Source organism: Chelonus insularis, unplaced genomic scaffold (assembly GCF_013357705.1).
Source record: "Chelonus insularis isolate UGA/USDA-ARS -01 unplaced genomic scaffold, ASM1335770v1 contig_25_pilon, whole genome shotgun sequence".
Classification (NCBI taxonomy): domain Eukaryota; kingdom Metazoa; phylum Arthropoda; class Insecta; order Hymenoptera; family Braconidae; genus Chelonus; species Chelonus insularis.
The window spans coordinates 1873601-1898650 of NW_023276451.1; the positions used below are offsets into that span (position 1 = coordinate 1873601).

General features: G+C 31.1%; 1 protein-coding gene across 3 annotated transcripts in view; it reads left to right on the plus strand.

Moving 5' to 3' along the window:
- The first annotated feature begins 829 nt into the window (after positions 1 to 829).
- Positions 830 to 25050, plus strand: part of CARPB (Carbonic anhydrase-related protein B) — a 212854-nt gene continuing 188633 nt past the window's right edge. For all 3 annotated transcript variants that reach the window (XR_004690101.1, XM_035079777.1, XM_035079778.1), the window contains exon 1: positions 830 to 1079. The gene's annotated coding sequence lies outside the window, so the exon portion shown is untranslated. The remainder of the gene's footprint in view (positions 1080 to 25050) is intronic.

Genomic DNA, 25050 nt, shown 5'->3' on the forward strand with positions numbered 1-25050 from the left:
TTTGATAGGATGTAAAGACTCACAAGTTTCTACGCTCAAACTGAGCCAGGTCTAATAAAATCTGTTCCCAAAAAAAAAACTCTTTTTCAATTAATTTAAACTAGTATTAATATTAGAGGAATACATTCGGACGATAGATTAAAAAACTATAACAAAAACAAATCAAATAAACGATTAGCTTGACACGTAAGTACATTTTAATAATTTTTTTTGATAAAAATGGAAAAATTAAAATTTTCATCACGTAAAACTTTCAATTTTGGAGTCATTTAAGACCTAAATGAAAAAAAATTATTTGATCATTTTAAAAATCGAGATATGCTCTTTCCAGACTGAAAAATATTTACTTCCTTGGTAAGTATTTTGCAAGACGCTTGTTCTACACATATTTAAGCAAGTTGATGTAAAATGTTACATCAGTGAAATAATCAACTAAAAATATAAACCAATTCGTCATTGAAATATGAATATGCCATCTACAGAATAAATGCTTAAAAGCAGATAGAAAAAAACCTGCTAACTCAAAAAAAAGTTGCCAATTAAAATTTATTGCTGGGTTGAAGAAAATTTTTTTATCAGTATATTCGGGTAATGACGGTTACTTCAATATTCTCCCGATTATATCATCAATTTAGAAATTATGCTTGATAAAAATCAAATGACTCGAGTATTCATGATTCATAAGTTTTTTATCATTATTTATGAAAATAAAAAAATCAATTTTCGTTTTATATTGACTGTAAATACGAGGCATAGAATTTTTGTTTGTAATACGTGAAAAAATACACTACTCAGTTTTTAAGACATGCGCATTACAGGCGGTGTTCAGAGTACGATCAGTCGTTGAACGGTCACTTTATAGCAACACTTTTGTTATCTTTGATTAGACTTGAAATTTTGGTATTAAAAAATGGTCAAGCAAAATAATCGATTAACAACAATGTAGGAATGAATTGAGGTGCATTTTGGTGTTATAAGAATTATGTAATCGTTTTGTTTAAAAAATGTTCGTGAGAAAATTCTGTCACTGAGTTTCATCGTAAATTTACTGTTCACTTGTTCATGGCGTATTGTGGAAGGTTCGTATTAAAGAATGAATCATTTTCACTGTTATGAGTACTTTCTTTTATCATTTTTTGCAATATCATTCTAAATTATCAATCATTTATTAATCGTTAGTTCTTCATCGTATGACTGTTTTTGGCTGATAATGCCGACACGTTATTGATTATTACTTATTACTTCTGCGTAGACAGAACTTCAGATTCTTTATATGAGATTGTATAAATTTATGCAAAATTTACCTTTACGGATACTGTCATTGACTCAGAGTGCTGAAATCGAAAATTTCAAAAAGTTTTTTCTACACATCAATAATGTCCTTATCGATTCAGAGTATGTATATATACTCTAAGAGTTTAAAATATTTGAACACATATTTCACTTTCTAACGTTAAATAAAATGTTTAGAATAAATATTAAATCATTGAAACATAAATTCGAACGTTAGAACACCTAATATAATAGAAAAAACATGTTTTTGATTATTAGATTAAATAAGGCAGATCTAGAACACATTTCAACATTAGAACAATAAAATGAATTTGGTGACATATACTCGATTATTAAAGGATAACTGAGATCGTTAAAACGCATTCTGTATTATTAGATGATGCATCAATTCATTAAAATCTGTATTCAACTATGGAAAAATAAATAAGTTCGTTAGAACCTATATTTCATCATTAGATCATAGGTAAGAACGTTGATACACATGTTAAAACATTATTCTATTGCTTCTGTGATAACATGATAGATTTATGACAAAATTAGTAAAAATCTTAGTTAATTCTTTGTAAAATTACTAGTTATTATTTGCACAATTTCAATTATTAAATTATCGCTGACTTCTGTATAAGATAATTTGGAAAAAAATTTTAAATTACTCCTGTAATGTCTAATTTGATTCATAAAATTACAAATCAAATTGTACTTATCAAATTAAAAAATTACTGTATTCATGAATAATTGCAAAAATAAAATTATTCAACATTGTCATTGATAATTTTTTCGTAGATTATCCATTTCAGGAGGAACATATTATTTTGCTCTATATGATATTACCCAAAAAAATATTAATGCCGGACACAGATTTTACTATGTGACATCTTGAGTTATCTATGAGCACATTCATACTTGTAGATTTATTTTCGTCTCATACTAACCATTTTAATGATTTTTGAAAGTAATATTAAACTTGTCGCTACTTTAACTTTTTTTATAAATACAAAGTTAATTTCGTGATAATCACTATAGCAACGGTTACGATAACAGCTATTACCATAACGACTGGCACTATGATAACTTTTACGATAGCTACAGGTGGGTATCAGCGAATATTGATATATTATTGATATATATTGATTGGTGAAAAAAATATTTTGTATGTGATCTAGTCAAAATCGATTCTTAGTGAGTATCTATGTTAGAAAAAGTATGACCATGTCGAATTTCAAGTCAATGGGACGTGTAATTTTCGAGATCTTGTGATAAGTAAGTGAGTGAGTAGTAAACTACTTATCTACCTATATCTATTAAATATACTTTAACTTTTCCAACGGGAAATTTTTTTCATTGCTAAAATTAAGTAACAAACCATAAAAAATGTATGAGAAAATACTCCTTTCGTTTACAACAATGAAATTCGGAAATTCGTTTGTTATCTGTCAATCTATTACTGTGCAATGTAATTATGCACAATACGCGTACGAAGTTGCAGAAATCAGTTGTATAGTATAATAGCAGGCTAGTAGTATAGATATATTATGTTTCCCTTAATATCTATTAGCTCTCGCGTTTTTGAGTAAAATTATTTTAATTTTTGGAAAAAACATTGATCTACTCTCTTCGCTAAAAACGTAGGTATCATAAACTTTAATTGGTGCGCTGTCTGGTACAACCTGCGGCTGTATCGTTTAAAAAAAATCATCAAAGTACCAAGTAGCAAAAGTTTGGTTACGTCAAGGTCAAACATAGGAAAAGCTTAGTGGCCTCCGTCACGGAGATAAAAAAGTCGCCACCGGACTCCAGAAAATCAGACTATAGGAACGATATGTATGTTTATTTTGTGACGTTATTTTTTGATAACGTCCCATTGATAGCTCTAAAATTATTTTATGGGATATTTGAGGCTGATAATAGCCAATTTAGTACGTTCAAATGATGAAGTATAAAGCAAACGTATTTCTTTAAAGCTCACTTTTGCAATTATATTGGCTTTTACAGTTGATTGTACATATTTTCAAATGTTTCCTTCATTATAATTGTTTCCCTTACGCCAAAATATTCAATCATTCTGTTATTTAAGAATCGTTATTTATTATTTGTTAGTTTATTTATTATTATTAATGCCAACCAAGGCTGAGAGATGCATTCGTTTGTTACGATTAGCTATTAAAGTCTCAATAACTCAGGAAGAAGTAGAGTTAAGAGAAACAAGTAAATTGGTCGAAAATATAGACTACTGAGAAGAGAATTGGGAGACCGTAGTGGAATAGTCGACCAAAAACAACGTGTCACCCTACAGTTTTCCCATGCTGGGAGACGTCCTAGCCCGGAGGGTTGTAGTCACGAGGCTGTTGCCAGTAAAATGGGACTCCAGGAAAAAGATGAAAGTGTTGTAGAGGTCTTAGGATTTTTGAGTTTAGACATCAAGTTCAGTATTAGGATTAAGTTTTGGTATAGATTAGTTTCAAGTGAATCCTCCATATAAAAATCTGCGAGAAGTCACGTGAAGATAGCCAATAATAAGGAACATGATTTGACAAATTAAAGACATTTTTGAGTGGAAGAAGGAGAAAATTGAAAGAATGAAGAAATTTGAGGTTAAGCATTTTTAGCATGCATTTTTAAGGAGAGCCGATTGATGATAGAAGTCAAGTGTTAACATCTTGGTGAGAGAAAAAAACTAAGATGGTAGTAAGAAAAATTAAGATCAGGAAGGATCTTCAGTTCAAGGAAAAGGAAGTCCAGAACTACTGGGACTAGTTGTAACAAAAGCTAAACTATCAAAAGCTCTCTGCAGAAGTTGTAAGTTATTGAGAATTAATTCGTAATTGGTTAAAAGGTAAATTTGTAGTTAATTGTAAATATTTTATTATATAAAGGCAAATTCGTGAGGCTTGGTTTGCTCCCGTACTTGTTAATTTAAGGTAATTGTAAATTCGGTTAAAGAAAATTATGATTTAGTTTAGTGAATTTGGTTTAAAGATTTGTTTCGTGTTAAAATTTAAGATATTGCGTTATTGGGTGTAGGATTTTGACCTATGATTTATTGAGGAATGTGTGTTAAAAAGATACTCTTTAATTAGTTTATGGAAAATTTATTTGAGCTTTGAAACTGTACCACGTTAGAGTTATTGTTTATTTTGATGATTGTAATGGCGTTAATTGATTAGTGGATTGAATTATCTAGTATGATGTTTTGAGTTTTAGAAATTGTTAAAAAAGTGTAATTGATAAATTTATTAAAATAAATTCGAGAATTAGGATGTGATGGACTTGTTTATTAATTTATTTATCGTAGTTTGTGAACCTTTATCTCATGCTGTTAGTTAGTTTATTTGAGTTGTCTTTGGTTCGTTTATTTAATTTTATTTTGTTGGACGGAATCGACTCCTCTCCACAACTTACACAACTGAGGGCCAAGACATGCCCTGTTCAGGAGGATCCTGATTTTTGTAGAACCATTTTAGTTAAGTTTGAGAACTAGCTTTATGTATTGCGTTTTTTGAGATATTTTGTGGATTTTGAGTGAGTTATTAAGTTCTCGAAATATTGAATTTGAATTCAAGTAGTATTATTTTCGAGTTAAATTCGTTCTCATTGGCTGTAAAAGATGTAAACGCTTTGGTAAGATTAAATTTCTGCCTCTTAACAACTAGTTAGTTGGTATGAACAGGAAAAGGTCCCGAGTAGAATTTATTCTTACGAAAGAGTTCGTACCCAATTCGGATTTCCCAAATTGAAGGTAGGCGTAAACTAAGAAAACCACATTAGGCTAACATTGGAAATTTAACGCCTGTCCCTATTGGGACCAAGTAAAGAAAGCCTAATTGAGGCAAGTTAAATATAAAAACTAAATTATTTGATGATCCAATTTTTTAGAATTTTATGTTGTCAAAAAACTTAATCATTAAACATATTTCAAAATCATACACTGAAATTTGTTCCTTGGGGAATTCGGACCTACGATCGCTAGCATGCACGCATCTTAGACCGGTGTTTTCACCCGTTCGGCTATTTATTCAATCAAAAAATTATTACTATTGTACTAACAAAAACAGATTGATATGTATACCATATATGTAACACCATAGAACGTAAAAAATTGATTTTCGTATAAAATTAGTTCTAAAAAAAAACATCATCGATCGAATGAGTAACTAAAAGACATTTAATAGAATTAATACTCTGAGGACATGTCCCTATATAACACGTTACAATAAATGTCCTCATAATATACGAGAGAATTTTGCACAGTTTATCTATGCAGCGTATACTTTGAGAACGGAAAAATAATACAAAATCGTGATATTGAGAACATATTCCGTTACATACTGTACAGCTAAGGTACATTAATTTGGTATACGGTTCCGATGATATGATCATTCTGAAATATAGGCATCTATTTTTTTTTAATAGCAGATTGAAATAAACATATTGCTATAATATTATTATAGCATTGGTAAGACTCTAAGCAAGCATCAAACTCGCCAAGTCTTATGGAATTTTTTTTGAATTAATTAATTTTTTTAAATTAAGTAAAAATTAATTGTAAAAAAAAATTCATCGTGAATATTTATCTACAAAATTGCTTTTTAAATTATTCGTAGAAAATTCGAACAAAAATTTTTACACAATTCATGAAAATTCATAAAAATAATGACTCAATTAAACTTCAAAGCTCTAATTGATAGCATAGACATCTTTTTAAATGATTATAAACAAATCAATGTTGTTTATCTTTATTCCAGGCAAAAGAAAGCCTGCTAAAATATTTAAATACGTTGCATGGACTCCTTTTTTAATTATTGACAATGAATGCAGTTATTGTAAACAAATAAAAATTGTTTATAATTATCTTATGTCGTGAGTAACTCTTATTTCAGCAAATGAAAACATTTTTTGTTGAAAGAAATCTAATTGATAGCATAGATCACTTTTTAATTGTTTATAACTAATCATGTCATTAAAAACAAAGAGAGTTCGGTTCTGTTAATGTTACATGGTTAGTAACTTTTTTTTTTAGTGAACGAAACTATTTACTGTTGAAAGAAATCGGATATGTTCCATAAACTCCGGTTTCATTTGTTTATAACAAATTCAATTTTTATAACTAATTTATATAAACAAAAAGTAGCCTATAATCTTCATGATAACTCTTTGTCTATTTCTGCCAAGTTTGGCCACAATCGAATTTTTACTTTAGATCAACTTAAGCCGTCAATCAGAACACTGCAATCAAAACTTAAACCTATTATTACAATTTATTGAAGTAAGAAAAAACTTCTAAATAGCATCTATTTTAGTTCCAGCACGTACATATTGCATCGATATGTGATTTAAAATATAAAAAAAAGGAAAAAAAAAATTCCCATAATCGGGATCAAACCCAGCTCGGTAAAATGGAAGTGTACTGCTCTAACCGCGGAGATACCTTCATTACACTTCAATTATTTATGTTTATGATTTATGAGTTACAGGCTTGGGTACAGAAAGTGGGAATGTAGCTTGCCAGCCTAATGCAGATACTCCTCGCAGATTATTATTATTGTTGTTTATTATTCATCATTATAAAATTAAAATTGCGATTATTTGCAATCGTATTTCCAAAATCTTTTCATTGTTTAAATTTACAAATGATCTCCCATTGTACCTATTTACTGGCTATAATGTTCACTTGCTTGTTGCCTGATCATCATAAAAAATATTTTTTCATTTTTACGTCAAAAACGACATACGTCCCCACTTGCGTCTGTACCCATTGGGGGTCCGCTGACGACTGATGATCTAATATTATCGGCGCATTATTAAATGGACTGTTAGTGACATAACGTTATCGGGGGACTTCTCTGTACCTTAGTATTCTTTGCATAAATGTAGGTGAGTGTACAATTTTAAACGGAATCTCTATTGCCGACAATTTCACAACTTCACTTCACATACTAAACTACAGAAAATTTCCATCCTACCAAAACTGCTCCCTTTGGATGTTAGTGAAACTTTGCGCCATGTACCCGTTCCAAATGACTGTAAATAATAAAATTGATATTTTTCAATCATATATAATGAGAACTTCAAAACATCAAAAAAATTTGAAATTAAATGGAATGCCATGTCATCCATAAAATTAAGTTATTTTTTTTCAATTCTGATAAATAGTGAAAGGAAATAGTTTTTCGTATTTTTTTTAATTATTTAAAAAAGTGATTTTGCTGAAGAAAATTCACAATAAATTATTTTTTCCCATCAATTTCTATTTAATTTAAAAAAGTAGTAAGTTCAAAAAAAATTTTGTAAGACTTGACCCATTTTTCAAGAATCATCTCCACAAATCTTCTATTGATAGAGATCGTTACAAAAAATACCACCTGCCTGACATGAGAATAAATTGTACAGCTTCATCACATGCATTCTATGAAAGAAATTATTTACGAACTTGAATCTGTTCAGCATACGTGATTATTGATGATTCAATGAATTTCAACAGTTTTATAAATATGAAAGGGTAGATAAAATATAAACATGTGTCACAGATTGCAGTCAGTAAGTACCAACTTCAGAAAACGCAAAATGTATAACTTTCACTCAAAAAATGGATATAATTGAAAGTTTTTCAAAAAACTTCCAACTTTTAATCTTGGAAGTTGAATATTTTTATAATGAACTAATGAAAAAATATTACATATGCAGCAAGTAAAAACTCGTAATCATTTATATAGCAAATGTAAGCATAATTTGCTTGTATCCCGCATAATTTTCGAGTAAATAAAAAAAAAAAGATTACGCAGGAGAGAGAAATACGAAGTTTTGTGCATATAGTCCAGTCAAATAAGGGAAATGGGATAATTTTAGTTTGCTACGGCCAAAGTAATGATTTATAGATGACTAGATCGATAATTTTGCAAGGAATACGATGATATAGGTCAAAAATGTTTGGCATGCATAGGAAGGGAGCAAATCGCAAAAAACCGCCCCCATTGCGAATTTTTCGAATTCTATCATAGATATGAAAAAATGTTTCGAATAAAAGATATTCAGAATGTAATTTTAATGAAAAGAATACTGAACACTTCTTTCATATATATGATAGATAAAAAGATATTCGCAACTGAAGCTTCACTATTGACAAAAGCTTTAGTCGAGACTAAGAAAATTAATAAAAAATAATTAACGCTACAAATACTACTTTGTGGCGTTTTTTTAAAAACATTAGATATGAAACTATATTCTCAGAGAAAAAAAAATTTTTTCTATCAACTTTTTCATTATTTTTTATTGACAATGAATTATTTGAATCACTCTAATTTTTGTAAAAATGCACCGATCAACCCGATTTTTGGCTCAAAATGTGCATAATCAAAAATTGAACAATTTACCTATGCAAAAATCTGCTCTATCTTTCACCTATCAAAAGTTAGACAGGTTTTAATATTTGAGGGCCCGAGCGCGCTTTTCCTCTTCTGGCGCCGTTGGGTGCGACAGAGAGCAATAGATATCTCTCTGTTTCACTCGAACTCAAACTTTTGCGCACGCGCCGAGTATTGTAAAGCATGAGTGCGAGTGAAATGCATACTTCAACCGTAAGTGTGACAAAGACACTGTACGGTGAGTAAAGAGGGGATGTTTTAGGCTCATGCTGAGTAGTTAAGAAGTCTTTCTAGTTAAGAAGATAGAAAAAATATAATTCTCTATCGATATATATCTATGACACCATCGTGTTCCTCGCCAAATTTCCTATCTAGTCATCTATAAATCATCACTTTGGCCGCAGTAATCTAAAATTATCCCATTTCCCGCATTTGACTGGATTAATAAGAGTGTCTGCCACATGACAGACAGAAAGAGATTAAAAAAGAGAGGGAGAGGGCAAAAGTGGGACGTGACATGGCGCGAGTAACGGGTGGTTACTTTCCATTCTTTGTTTATTTCCAATGAGCAATTTTCGACCGCGGGAATAATTTTTTCCCGTATTGAGTTTCGTTACGTCCTGTGTTCCGTTTTACTACCAGAAGACGCTGAAGCATTGACACAAAATGCGGGAAATATTTAAAGGATTTAAATGAGAAGGTGGTAATAAAATAAATTGTAATAATAGGTTTAAGTTTTGATTGCAGTGTTCTGATTGACGGCTTAAGTTGATCTAAAGTAAAAATTCGATTGTGGCCAAACTTGGCAGAAATAGACAAAGAGTTATCATGAAGATTATAGGCTACTTTTTGTTTATGTAAATTAGTTATAAAAATTGAATTTGTTATAAACAAATGAAACCGGAGTTTATGGAACATATCCGATTTCTTTCAACAGTAAATAGTTTCGTTCACTAAAAAAAAAAGTTACTAACCATGTAACATTAACAGAACCGAACTCTCTTTGTTTTTAATGACATAATTAGTTATAAACAATCAAAAAGTTGACATCATTATTAAAATATATGATTAACTCATGGAATATAAGATTTTCCTTTGATGTGATAACTCTGTTTCGTAGTTCGAAAAATAATATCGAATTATAGTACGTATGTACATAGGAATTTTTTTTTTTATTATTTCGTAACTTTTCCAATACTTATTTACTTTTGTAATTTTTTTTTATTTACAATACATGTATATCACAGTTAATCATCAGAATGCAGAATAAGATGATTTTGTAAAAATGATCATAATTTGACCATACATCGAGAAATTATTATCATCAATTTTAATTATATTATTATTCTTATATTTAACATCATCAATAATATTTAACATAAACTATTTAAAAATCTACTTCGAGGTTTGATCCTTTATTTCAATATGACCATGAAGTCTCACAGCGATGTCTAATGTATTGTAAAATTGACATTTGATATCATCAACTTTTAGTGTATTCAGCTCTTCGATGAACTGTTTGGAACTTTCTCTATTGCTAAATTAGATTCTTTAATCTCTTTATCGTTCATTAATACAGTAAAATAAATCCAAATAATAACCACAAAAATTAATAAGTACTGAAAAAGTTTATTAAAAATTAACAGCTATTAATTAAAGAGAAGACGTCCGGTCAACTCGAGTCTCAGTCAAAAACTGGAGATAAACAAACTCTCTCCTCATTGCTATAAACATTCTACTCGTCAAGCAACGTCAACAACTTATAAAACTGTCCTTAGTCTAATAGTCCGGTGACTATAATAGATGGTGACATCCCGGGAAAAACGACTTCAGATCTGATCGGATGTGACCATTTTCAGATCTGAGTAGATTTGTATTATGGGACTCCTTTTCTTGACAAGTTCAGATATGTTCAGATCTGAATAAAAATTTTTGTAATAGAAAACAATCAGACCTACTCAGATCTGAGCAGATCTGTTCAGATATAAATGTACATTTTAATTGATAATAATCAGACCTGCTGAATAATTGGATCACGACTAAAGAATGAGATTATGAGTTTTTTTATTGTTTTTATTACAAGTTTTGTTATTTTTTGTGTTCAATCAATTATACGTAAAGTAATATGAATATAAAAAATAATAATAAGATGCATACACAAGTGCAAAAAAAGACTTTCACCTATTCTTTATACTAATATGATGATTAAATTTTAGGAACATGTTTTAGAATTCATTATTTAGGACTCATTGCCAATCGTCGACATTCACTAGTATTTTTTTTTATCTAATAAACAAGCCCCTCTTCGCACGTAGATCGTTGTACTTGAGTTGTCTGTAGGCTTCTTTAACTTCGAACCAGCAAATGCATCAGGGGAATAGAGTGATGGTTTAGTACGCTTTCTTTTATTTGAATCTGCTTCTTTTTATCTACGACCGTGTTCCTTGTTAACTTCCCAGTGGGAAGTTATAGTAATGGGTCCGATTTTGCGAATCGCTAATTTTGACATATCTCCACGTTCTAAGGTCCCCAGAGTTGAATACGATAGTTTATACGTGGACGTCTGTGTGTGTGTATGTACGTATGTGCAATTTTTTAATTGTTATAAACAATAAAAATAGAGATCTATGCAATATATTTGAATTCTTCCAACGCGTAATTTTTTCTTTTGCTAAAAAAAAGTTACCAAACGTACGACATGAATGGAAACTCATTCTTTTTGTTTATAACAATTAAATCTGTTATAAACAATGAAAATAGAGATCTATGCAATATATTTGAATTCTTTTAACGCGTAATTTTTTCTTTTGCTAAAAAAAAGTTAATTATAAATGAATTCAAAAGCCTATTTCAGAATGGATCGACAGTTTTTACGTGGACGTCTGTGTGTGTGTGTATGTACGTATGTGCGTATGTGCGTTTGTGCGTATGTGCGTATGTGCATATGTGCGTACGTACGTTCGGAATTATTTTTCGCCTCGATTATCTCGAGAACAAAAAATGATATCGATGTGGGACCACTTAGATTCGACGTGTAATTACGTAACTTAGAACTGAAAAAGTTTCCAGGAAAATCGGTAGAGCCATTTTTTTGGCAGAATCAAAAAACTGGAAAAAAAGGAAATTACTTGAATTTCGCAATTTATAAATTATACCATTTTTTAGACAAAATTTCAAGATTATTGCAGAAATATGCATATTAAATGATTAGAATACTTGTATGGATATATGATGACAATATTTCATCGAAAAAAAAAATTTAAAAAACAATATCAGCAATGAAAGAATTTTAAACTCGTGTTAGGATTGAGAAAACAGCATCAAAGACGCTATAATAGTCAATAATAATTGTCAATAATATGGAATTGTGTTCATAACAATTGAACATTGTTACTAACAAGTGATTATTGATCATAGTAATATTTAAATAATAAGTTTTAAATTGTTATAAACAATAAAAATAGGGACCCTTCCTATATATATAAGTACTTTTAACGCATAATTTTTTATAACAATTAAATTCGTTGTAAATAATGAAAAAAAGAATCTATGAGGTACATTTGAATTCTTCTAACGCACAATTTTTTCTTTTACTGAAATAAAGTAACTAACCATATCAAATGAATAAAAACAGACTCATTTCGTTTATAACAATTCCATTTGTTATAAAAAATGGAAACGGGTTCTATTCAAATCTTTTTTTTATTTCTTCCACTGGGAAGTTGGTCGTGTGGACCTTTCGGGTCGCACCCAGACCACTGCAGAGCACTGATATTTATCAATGTTTTCACTCTCTAATTTTGCCCGATGTTCATTAATTTTGTTTTTATCGTCTGAAATACATATATTCACAATAATTAACTATAAAAAGTACATGTAATAATACCTGATCAGATTTGATTTTTTGCGTAGAATAAGATAAAAAAAAGAAATAATTAAAATTGTAGAAAAATGACGCATTATAATCAGTACTAGATAGTTACATGAATTTATTATTATTTATCCATCAAGTCGTCTCCCTCGCCAAATATACGGCACAATATCACTAATACTATGAATATCACTTTTATTGCTAACTACATCATTATCTTGCACTTTATAATAGATATAATTGGCTTTACCTAAAAGCGCATGCTTTGGAATTCGTATATAATAAGTAATACGAAGTCCTTGTAGGAAAAAATCCCTTTTGTTTTTCAAAAATTTTCATCATTATTAATCAATAACACACTCATTCCAACATTAAGAGAAGTTGGACGAGTTTTTATGTACCATTATGTGGACGAAGTGGGAATTGAACTTGACCAGTTAGTTTAACTGATATGTAATATAACTTAGTTTATATTGCTAAAAGAAAGACGCCTAAATTATTGTACATTCGTGAGCCTTGTTTAAAAGTATAGGTTATCAATAATCTAGCTTAATTTTTATACATCTGAGAAATCTGAATATTTAAATCGAAAAACATCGAATTAAATCTGAATAAATCTGTCATATCTGATCAGTCTCATAATACAGATCTTACCAAATCTGAAGTCGTTTTTTACGAGATACAAATATTCTACAATACTATTGTTGGCGTAATGTTTTTCAACGTATTCCTATATTTATGATATAATTCTCTAGCTTTCCTCCATCCGCACCAGATTTGTACCAAGTTGTTCGCTTCTGTTTGGGCTATAGACTTCGTATCTCTTTTGACCAGATTCCAAATTTGTTTCCCTCAATCCTGTTGATTCATAACAAATATGATTTTTCGAAACAATGACAATCACAGTTAAAAATATAATTAATATTTTGTTATATACATCATGGCGTACTAACGATAATTGCTGATTATTATGAAGTAGACGATTAATAATTAATGGTGCCAAATTACTCGCTTTGGTGCCAATTAATGAATTCTTCAGTAAATATTTTCCATTTGGTGAACTCAACAATAATTTCCGTAATTTTTGTGAAATTGGTTTTTCTATTTATAGCTCTGAAATATTATGATTGAATATATTTTATTTGTTAATTGCAAATGAAACTGCTCACATTTCCACTTTGATATGAACTCGAAGACTGTGTTCAAGGTTGTTTCTGGAAAAATTCGATTTCACAATGATAACACGTAAAAGAATTATGAAAAAAACTCATTCTTTGATTTGCTGATGTTTCGGAAGGACGTCGCCTTATATATTAAATAATAGAATACTATATTCAATATTAATTAATATTAAAGAGACATAATTAATATTAAGAACTGCCTTGCTCATAGTTTCGAAGGGTGTGTTATCGAACGCCTCCTCTATGTCTAAAAAGACTCCAATTGCCGCTCTGCCTGTCTGCAGAGCTCTCTCTAAGCCTCCCACAAGGTCATGAAGAACAGTCTCTACAGATTCGCCACTTTGGTAGACGTGTTGTGCTGAGCACAAAGGCCTGATGCACAGTGAACCCCAGCTTAGCCAGCTCCTGGTTCTTCGTGGGTCGCCCCCAATCCCCTGGAGTTGGTGTAACCCGCCCACTATTCTGGGGTTTTCCCTCATCACAGTGCGCCTTTTCAGGCCCCTGCGCTAGCTCCCTTAAAGGTAGAGGGTTGGTGGACCCTCTTAGCGCTCCCTTCTCCTTCAAGGAAGAAGCTGTATGCGTCTCTGCACGCCTTCACTTTCTTCTTGGAGAAGGTACTACTGTACGAGCTTTCATGGACCGACATTTTGTGTCAGGGGAAGGCAAGGGCGTTCAATCCTCTGACCTTTGCCTTTTGGTATTACTTCTGGCGCCAGTAGAGGACCCTGACTTGTTGGAGCAGGGGTCCCGGTTTCGTCAGCGTTGGCTCAGTCTATCCTCCCGCTGTGCTAGCCCTGGATTTCTCCAGTTCTAGCAGCTTTGCCTTCCTCATCCTTTTTTTCTCTGCCCCGCAAAGATTTTTCTTATAAGGGCGAAAAGGTAAATCAGGTTTATCGACTTTCTTCCCCTGATTCTCCTTGCCGGTAACGGGTCGTTCCTGACAACGCATTTGAGCTTGTGTCTCGCCAGGTCATCCTGCCTTGGCTTCATCAAGTCCTGTCTCTCCGTCAGAAGAAACAGGACACCAAATACTCTGTATGTCGTTTAAGTCATCCATTTGATTCCTATGGGTATTGAAGAAATGAAGGTCCACTCGTGCAGAGCCTCTTGCACAAGTAAGGCTAGCTACAATGGGAGATATCTTCGTACCCCAAGGGCATCATTTGCGATACAATGTTCCAATGCCATTCAGTCTTTAGCATGATGGCTTACACCTTGACTTGAGGAGTTGGTCCACGATGCCTCTTAAAGTGCATACGCACCCAAGCTGCACTTGCCAGCTGCTGCCTTCTTGTTAGCGCTCGGTGCGTCTCACAGCTCCCGAGGCCTCCACTCGGTCCTACCGGACAATGCTTCTATCCGCCACTCAGAGACGCGCCCAATAAATGCTGAACCAATGATCCACTCTCTCGTTTACAGAGATCATGGAACCCTAGGTACAACTAATGAATCATCAATGTTAAATAACTTCAAAATTGATTATTTTCGTGTTCCACGAAAACAATGTCTAATATATGTATTCTGAAGGAAAACAATGCATAATTTTTAATAAATAATCTTTTAATGTCGGAAATAAAGTAAATTAACCGTGTGTTATACTCAAAATTGATAAATCAATTAATGTTCCCCTCGAAAAAAACTTAATAGAATAAGAAAATTATGCGATCGTTGAGAGTAATTATTATATATGAATCTAACGAAAATTTTGTAACATATTCTAACATATTTTTATCCTCAAATCTGAATCTTGGAATACTGGCTCGCACTGTTTTCCAAATTCTTTCAATACGTTAAGTATGAGCTCCACTATCCGGGTCAACAAAATTATAAGTGTGTTTCACTGTTAGATGTTTGAACCCAAATATATTCGTCAAAAAGTTTATTAATTGCACGAAATAGTAAGTACAATCGTATTGATAAATTCTTGTTTCAAAAGCTCCAAAAAAAACTCGAAATAAAAAATTAATAAATATCTTCACCATTCAAGCAAACATAAGCCTTTTAGCTATCCGATATTATCGTAGTTTCTGATTCAATTCTTCTTTTGATCATATTCACATATATTTCTGATAGAATATTCCCAATCATTGTATGTATTAGGGGATATCTTGAACTCATTTTGTAAATAATGTGCGTGAGGTGGATTTAAGAGTCAATATTAAGTGAATATTATACGATCTTTTCCATAACTCAACGAATATAGTAGAAAGAAACAACTTTTGCAGACCCCACTCCGATCCCCACCACAAAGTGGAGATAAATTTGCATTCGCCGAAGCCTACTCATGAGGAGTGGGAGCCGGCCTTGTAGCACAGCATGGATCTAAAAATTGCATGGTGGGGGTTTATTAATTGTTTTTGAATTATTTTTTTATTCGTATTTATACTACTATTATAATTATATTATTATTGCTCTTCTTATAACTATGAATGCTTGTATCCTGTATTTAATTTTCACGAATGCGCTGTAAGTCTGCTATAAATGGGCTCAAAGAGCGTAAAGCTATGCCAAAAGGCCATCGACGCACCATCTAGCGTTTTCAAGGATAATAAGATTCAAGGAGAATACGCTGCGAGGTCCGTGTGCCATGACGCTCGAGAGCGAATTGTGGGGAGTCGCGTGGTGAGACTGACGGGCCTCAGAGCTGTGCGGCTGCAGTTTCTTGCACTCAGGCGCTCTAAGACAGGCACCACTAACAGGTGAACTGTTACTCAATGATCAATTTTTCCGGATATGTATAGCTGCTCAAGTACTTATGAGCTTCGCACAAACGCGTTTGCATATTTATGCATACTACGCACACACTGTATATCACCAAGTACTGTTTTAGATGGGCGAGTGAAAGAAACGGACCATTTAAGTCAAAGTTTTACTGTATGATAAGTATTGCTGTCCTTTTTCAAGCCATTATTATCGTCCGTACAACTATTTATTTTTCTAGTTTTGTCTCTAGACCACCTGACAGTAATTAGTTAAGAATTTTTTGCATCACAGCCATAATTCAGAAGTGTTTCAATATAAGCTCTATAAGCCTTCAATTGTTGTTTGTGCAAGTGATACAGAAAATAATTCTAATTCTGTTTTTGCACACTCACAAGAATGGATATGGAGTAATGCTACTATTATTGAAATACATCTGCAACGCGTCGTACTTTTCTTGTTTTTTTTTGTCTTTGTTTTTCTTTTCATTTGCAACCGTAACGTTTTTTTATTCTTTTAGGTGTTTGTTTTTATGCTTTTTAAACGGTTTGCGTACAACGGCGATTCCAAGAGACGATGTTCTCTAAACGGCTCGCGTAAACGCGAACGAGCTGATTCTTTAAATGATACTTCATTATCAAGGACATCGTGTGCTATATTTGCGGTTGATTTAAAGGCTTCTTTACCAATAAACTTTCCTCCCCATTTTAAAAAGAGAAGAACACTTTTGAATGAACCACCCAAAAATCTACCGGTACCATGACCTCCCTGGTGGGGAGTTCTAACATAGATTCGACTGATTCCGCTATATTTATTCTTTTCGTTTTAATTTTCGACTAACTTTTGCTTAAAAAATATGAACTAGATCACCTAAATTTCGTAGTACTATGTTTCGTATTAATGTAAGCAAATGTAATATTTTTTGGAACATCAACGTAACGTTTTGCATGTGCGTAAGTAAAATAAAAGCGAAACAAGTCCTCTGTTTGATAATCTCAGCTGGTATTTCTAAAACAAAAATTTTTGTGAAAATCAGCACAAAAGCACCCGAAGTTCGATAGCTCCCGCGTGTTAAATTTTACATTTTTGTCGTAACTGTCTGTTTTCGTGCAGTACTCGTGTTTGTGCTCATTGGTATTTCTAGACACTAAATTACCTCTAGTATACCACAGTAGCATCAGTAGTTTAACAAGAGGTTCAACCTCTGGAATCTCTACTAGGTCTCCGCTAGAGACTCCACCTTGGTGAATTGAGGTTTGTAACAAGACAATTTTCTCTTTGTACAGTTTTCGCTAGAGACAATTTTTTTTCTAATACATGGGTCTCCGCCAGAGACATACTCCTGACTAACCAAGTCAATAAAGTTAATCTACTAGATCAACTCTTCTAATCTTCGGAAGTCCTCCAGCTTACAATCTGCAGGAGGCTATTACCACCAACTTGTTTCGCCAAGACAGTTTTTTATGTCGATATTTCAGCTCTCATCAACATAATTATCAACCTGGTGCTCAACGGTTGCTGACTGACATGTTGATTAACCCTTCTTGACGTGGAACGCGGCCGTCACCTTCTAACTCGCGGACGGAAAATCATTTACTAGTCATTATTCCCCCCTTTCCTAACTAATTCAATTCCATAAATTAGTTTGCTGTGATCCGCCAAAAACAGATATCGTGCGATATCTGTAAAAAAAACGGCGCCATGTCACTGTTGTTTGAAAGTCTAATATTTTCAACTTATTTTATATGCAAAAAATGTTTGAAATCATAAAATTGCACCATGCTCGATTTGCCATTATCGCAAAACTATAAAATTGTTTTTATATATTTAAAAAAAAAAATCTGATTCTTGTTTTAATTTTTTAATAATTTTTTAAAAGAATTTTAAAACAGCAAAAAGATTCGAAATCAAATGGAATGCCATGTCGTCCATGAATTCGGTCATTTTTTTTTCAATTCCGATGAATAGTGTAAGAAAATACTCTTTCGAATTTTCTTTTAATAATTTAAAAAGTCAATTTGTAGATAAAATATTACTATGAATTATTTTTTTGCAATTAATTTTTACTCAATTTAAAAAAGTAGTTAGTTAAAAAAAAAATTTTAGACGACATGGCCCAAATTTTAAGACTTTCGTCCGGAAATTTTCTATTAATATAAAACGGTTACAAAAATTGGGCCATGTCGTCTAAAATTTTTTTTTTAACTAACTACTTTTTTAAATTGAGTAAAAACTAATTGCAAAAAAATAATTCATAGTAATATTTTATCCACAAATTGACTTTTTAAATTATTAAAAGAAAATTCGAAAGAGTATTTTCTTACACTATTCATCGGAATTGAAAAAAAAATGACCGAATTCATGGACGACATGGCATTCCATTTGATTTCGAATCTTTTTGCTGTTTTAAAATTCTTTTAAAAAATTATTAAAAAATTAAAACAAGAATCAGATTTTTTTTTTTTAAATATATAAAAACAATTTTATAGTTTTGCGATAATGGCAAATCGAGCATGGTGCAATTTTATGATTTCAAACATTTTTTGCATATAAAATAAGTTGAAAATATTAGACTTTCAAACAACAGTGACATGGCGCCGTTTTTTTTACAGATATCGCACGATATCTGTTTTTGGCGGATTTCAGACATTTTTTAGCATATTCTTCTATTGCATCTGCCTCATGGTAATAAAATCATTCTATCGATGTTTTAATCAGTGACGAGTGACGGACATAAAAATTTTTTTCTGTCTAGTTTTTGATTCATTTTTTTTCTTTATCTTCCAGACATCGTAACTGCTGTGACTCTATTAACACTAAGCTATAGAACTTTCAAATGATCTAATCATAACAAATATAATATAATAGGACTGAGCACACTTTGTCTGTGCTATCACGACGAAATTTTCATTAGTAATTATTGATAGCAAATTTAAATAGTTATAATCAATGTTTGTTGAAAGCATCCAAATCCATGTGATATACACACTACTTAATTAAAAATTTGGCACATGTCCAAAGAAAGGAATTTGAAGGTAACATAGGCCACTTTTTATTGCCTGTTCTTTATGACAATAAATTTTTATCTTTGAGTGTTTGTTGCTATATTCTATGATTTAGCCGGACTGCGTTTTTCGATTTCGGTCGTTCAGGTGTCGCCAGACAGATGATAATACCAATACGTAAGCAATTGAAAGCAAAAGGAACATTATCTATGTTGAAAAAAAAAAAGGAATGTCTATTAGTATGTGCAAAACAATACATATCTTTTCAAAACCCAAATCAACGTATAATCTGTTTACTTAGTGATAATAGAAGATTAATACCTTCAATAAACACATGAGGAATTTTTTTTTTTTATTCCACAAGAATTACGTATCTTGAATAGTTCATTACAACTATTGAATCATAACTTATTAACGTACAAAACTAACCAATACAACAGAATAATCTAGCATTAATCATGAAACAATAGTTCTTTACTCAGATCAACTTTAAGTATCATGTAGTCCTTAATTTTTGTGAATCAATTTTTACGATGCAGTACTATTTGCAATGATTGAAAAAATCCAACACAGACAAAGTTGCTGGATACAGCTAGTAATTTATAAAACTCATTCGATGAGTAATAAAGCCCAGCTTATAGAATTTTTAAGGAAAATTGTGAAAATGAACCAACGTTATGTAGTAAGTAATAAATTTTCAATTGTTTATAACAAATTCATATTGTTATATGCAATGCGTGATTGTTTGAAGTCATATCTCATCATTAATCATATTATTTTGTTGAAAGCTTCCAAATCCATGTGATACACGCATTAGTTAATCGATAAATACAATTTTCAATTATTCATAACAAATTCATATTGTTATAAACAATGCGTAATTGTTAAGAGTCATATTTGGTTGTGAACAATAATGGCTAGTCAATATCGACTCAATTTTCAAATGAAATTGTTATTGTTTGGCTTAAAAGTATTTTAAATAGCTAATCTTTTCATTTTTTTATTAGTTATTTTGGTTTAAAAAAAAAACGGCTCGATCGAATTCGATTAAATTTTTTTTAGATCTTTTTTATAATAATATCTTTCGAATTAATTTTGGTTGAAGTTAATATCTTGATCCGTTCTTAAGATATCGAAAACGAAAAAAATACTGACGTCTATACATACATACATACATACATACATACATACATACATACATACATACATACATACATACATAAGTACACACACACATAATTCTAAAAATATGTCAGTATGCTTGCAAATATCTTGAAATGTCGAAATTTACTGAAAATTCAAATTTCACCAATCGACCCAATTACAATAACTTCCTAATGGGAAGTTAATAATAGTATAGTTTGTATACCAAGTACCCAGTTAAAGTTCAGTTCCTAACATTATTGACGATTTTTGTCATACTAATGCAACCGGTACATTACCAAAGTCGCATACCATCATTATTATATATCATGTGTTTATGATCTATGAACTTATCATGTTATCAAATAATTATGTTAAATTACAAGAAAGAGTCTCGATTTCAATAAATTTGTCAAGTTTTTATCATTCATTGCACAGTATCCTTCATGTTGAACAAAATACTATACATTTTTTTTCGTCCAATAACTTGTTTAAATATAAAGTATAGTCATAAAGCATTTAAAGTATTGTAGAATACTCACTTTTCTACTAATAAAAATCTTTTCAGTTGGTACTTACTTCCATGGTACTTCTATTGCGCAACATAAAACTAATCAGTAATTTCAAACAAAATATATAATTTGTCAATATGTTTTTAATTATTTGATTAACTCATTATTTTAAAAATTCTGTTTTAGATATAAATCATATCAAGAAAAGAAAATTAATTATTATTAGACTGAAATGGAAGTCAGTAAGAATGCAAACAGTGATTGTCTTTATTCGAAATAGTGTTAAAAAAATGAAATGATTAGACTATAAAAATAAAAAAGTCATATAATTTAGAGCATGTATTTATTTATTTTTTTTCTTTACACAAAATTAAAAAGAGAATTTTATTGAAGTAGGCTCGAATGAAGCGTTCCTCTGTTAGCTGTTTGTACTACCCGATTCTTGACAATACCTGTAACTTATAAAATTTTAATCATAGCAACCCACAAACACAAGGAGACTTTATGTTCGCTATCTGGTATTTATTATCATTTTTAACTTCCCAGTGAGAAATTATTGTAATGAGTTCGATTTTGCTAATCCCGAATTTTGACAAATCTCCACGTTTCAAGGTCCACAGAGTCGAATACAATAGTTTTTAAGTAGACATCTGTGTGTGTGTGTATGTACGTATGTCATATACGTGTTCAGAATTATTATTCGCTTCAATTATCTCGAAAACAAAAAATGATATCTATGTGGGGCCAATTGCATTCGATAGGTAATTATGCAACTTAGAACTGATAAGATTTTCAGCAAAATTGGTCCAGCTATTTTGATGCAGAATAAAAAAACTGAAAGAAACGGTGAACTAGCTAAATTTTATTATTCTTTCCACTAGGAAGTTAGTAGTGCAGACCTTTCGGATTGCACCCGGACCACTAGAAAGCACTGATATTATATTTTTAGTTTTATAAGAATTTAGAATGTTTGTTGTACAAAAATAGAATATAGACCCTTTTACTATTAGGTGGCCATCTTTCATAATTATGATTTAGATCATCAATCTTTATCCATTTAGATGTTCCATTTTCTTTTATCATTGCATAAAAGTGACCTCGGGCTATATGATCACCTTCATAAAATATTGCACTATTCACCGTATAAGCATTATTACAAATATATACTTTTTCTGTCGAAGCAGCTTTAAGCATGCCTTTAGTATAACTTTTATCCACTTTTTCTTTATCAGAAAAGATATTTAATGAAATAACTACGAATGGACCAGTTTTTGAAAGACTAGTTTTACGTATACGTTTAGTTTTTAGACCACACTGTGTACAAATCCCTTCTTCGTCTCGCCAATGAGAATATGAATTTGCAATTAAAGTATTAATATTAGTCACAATTGAAGAGATAGAAGATGATAATCGAACTGTTTCCAGAATTGTATGAACATACTGGCAGTTACTACACTTGTCTACGCACTGCAAGTAATTAGTAAACAATTTTCTAATATCATGGTATTTACCACATAAAGAATCGAACAATATAGCTGGGTCCATTCCATCGTTGGTTACAAAATCATCTCCAACGTCTTGTAACATTGGAAGAGTACTTAAATCACTATGATTATTTACGTACATGAAAAGTAATTGTTTAAATAGGCATCCAGATCTTTTAATCTTGTTTTCGTAATAATTCGATGTAAGAAAGCAATTTAAAATTGTTTGTACAGTAGCATTTGCAAAACTACTTCTACCATCGTAATTTTCAAACTCATTAGTTATTGTTTTATGATTAAAGCAATTCTTAACTGAACTTTTATCAATATCATCTATATCAAACACCTGAATTGCCCATTGTAAATCAAAGATTTTCATTCGACGTTTTTCATCTATTACTAATTGCGGCAATTCAGGTTTATATTGTGTCCGTAAACGGTTATCTTCATCTATGGCTGAGATACTAGCTTTGATTTTCGATGGATCGAAATTTATTAAATGAAGACCATGCAAGGTAGTTAAACGTGAAAGTGCGACATATGTTTGTCTACATGTAAATATATGATTACCAACGTCGACAACTGTATTTGTTAGACTCAATCCCTGGCTTTTATGAATGGTTATACCATAACTCAAACATATAGGGAATTGTTTTCGAGTAACATAAGCATTGTTCATAACTTGAAATTTAGCACTTATTCTTTCGATGACATATTCTTTTTTATTACTCAGCTGGACTGTAATAGATTCAATGAGTTCATTATTTCGAGTCGATTTGGAAACTGATGTAATTGTTCCAATTGTACCGTTTACAAGACCAATACTAACATCAATATTAAGCCGTATCATGATTTTCGCTCCTATTTTAACTCTTATTATTTTGGCAAGTCCAGCGGTTCGAGTATCATCATTTTCTAACTTTTTTAAGATTTTTCCTACTTTATTAATTAATTGCTTTATGCAATCAATACTGTCCTCAGCTACCAGTATAAGTTCTTTTGTTGAGATGTTTTCCAACATAGTGGAATTAAGAATATCACATTGCCGGCATGTAGGTAACAAACAGACAGTATCATCAGGTAAGTTAGTAATATAATTAGACAATTGTTTTATTCCATCATCGAAATTTAAATTTGAATGATGGATGACGGTTTTTCGTTGTTCTAATACTTTAATATCATCAGAAGTTGTACCAGCAACTCGCGAACGAGCAAGTAAATCACTTTATTCAAGATTTGTTTTTTGTCTCATATTGATAATTAATTCATCATAACTAAGTAAATTTTTCCAAAGATTATAATTGCCAAGTGAACCTAAAAGTTTTTCTACACTCTTAGATGATAAATCTATAAAAGCTGGATCTTCTCTAACAGGTGGAAGTTGAAGTAAATCGCCAAATACGAGAATGTGTATTTTTCCAAACCAACCATCAGCTTCATTTATAGTATTAAAAATTTCCATCAATCTCAGATGAATGTAGAGTAAAACAACATTAGATACCATTGATATTTCATCGATAATAACTAATACAATATCAGTAAATTCTATACGTAATACTTTCAATGCGTTATCAGATAACTGATAATATTGAAATGTGTGACCGTGTTCAACTGGAAGTTGAAATGCTTTGTATATCGTGATACCGTTAACATTAAACGCTGCAATTCCGGTTGGTGCAGTAACTAGTACTTTCTTTTTCATTTCATTTCTAATTCAATGTTTGATAACATCAATTAAGAAACTCTTTTCAGTTCCACCAGCACCACTTACATATAAACGTAGAATAGAATCTTTCGATTGGAGAGTATGTTTAACTTTCTCAAACACACGAAGTTGATCTTCATTCAAAGCAGAGATAAGATTTGATAATGCAGTGTCTGTCACATCTTTCCCATCATTATTTATTTGCGAATATTCAACTGTTTGATCGAGTTTTTGCACATCTCCGTTACTATTATTATTTATTGCAGATTTCAGCTGACTAGATTTTGATTCTGTACTATTTTGTAAATGTTCATCGATTTTTTCTTTCATGGAATCGATTCCTTTTCGCGATTCCGTACATTTTTCATGATACTTTTCAGCTTGTTCTAAATACTTTAAATTGACAATAAATGACTCAGTATAAGTATCATGATTATCTTTTAATTCATTAATATCTCTTCATGGCTTATAGAACAATAAGTAAAGCGTAATAATATTTTTCGAGACAGTGCTTTCGTTGAATTTATTGTGATTTATCAAGAAAGGCTTGGATCGTTTTTTCACGTACGAAGACTCCCTAACTTGATAGATTTCAATGTTTTTTTCTCTGACAGGTTTTTTTTTCACAATATCATACCAAGTTGCATAATTAAATAAAGATAAATCTTCTAACGCTGTGGGGCGTTAAGGGTGATGGTCATCAATAATAGAGGCACAGAATATGTCTTCAGAATCAGAATTTAGATTTTTTATTTTTGAATATTTTTTAACTATTCTATATCTGAACATTGAAACATT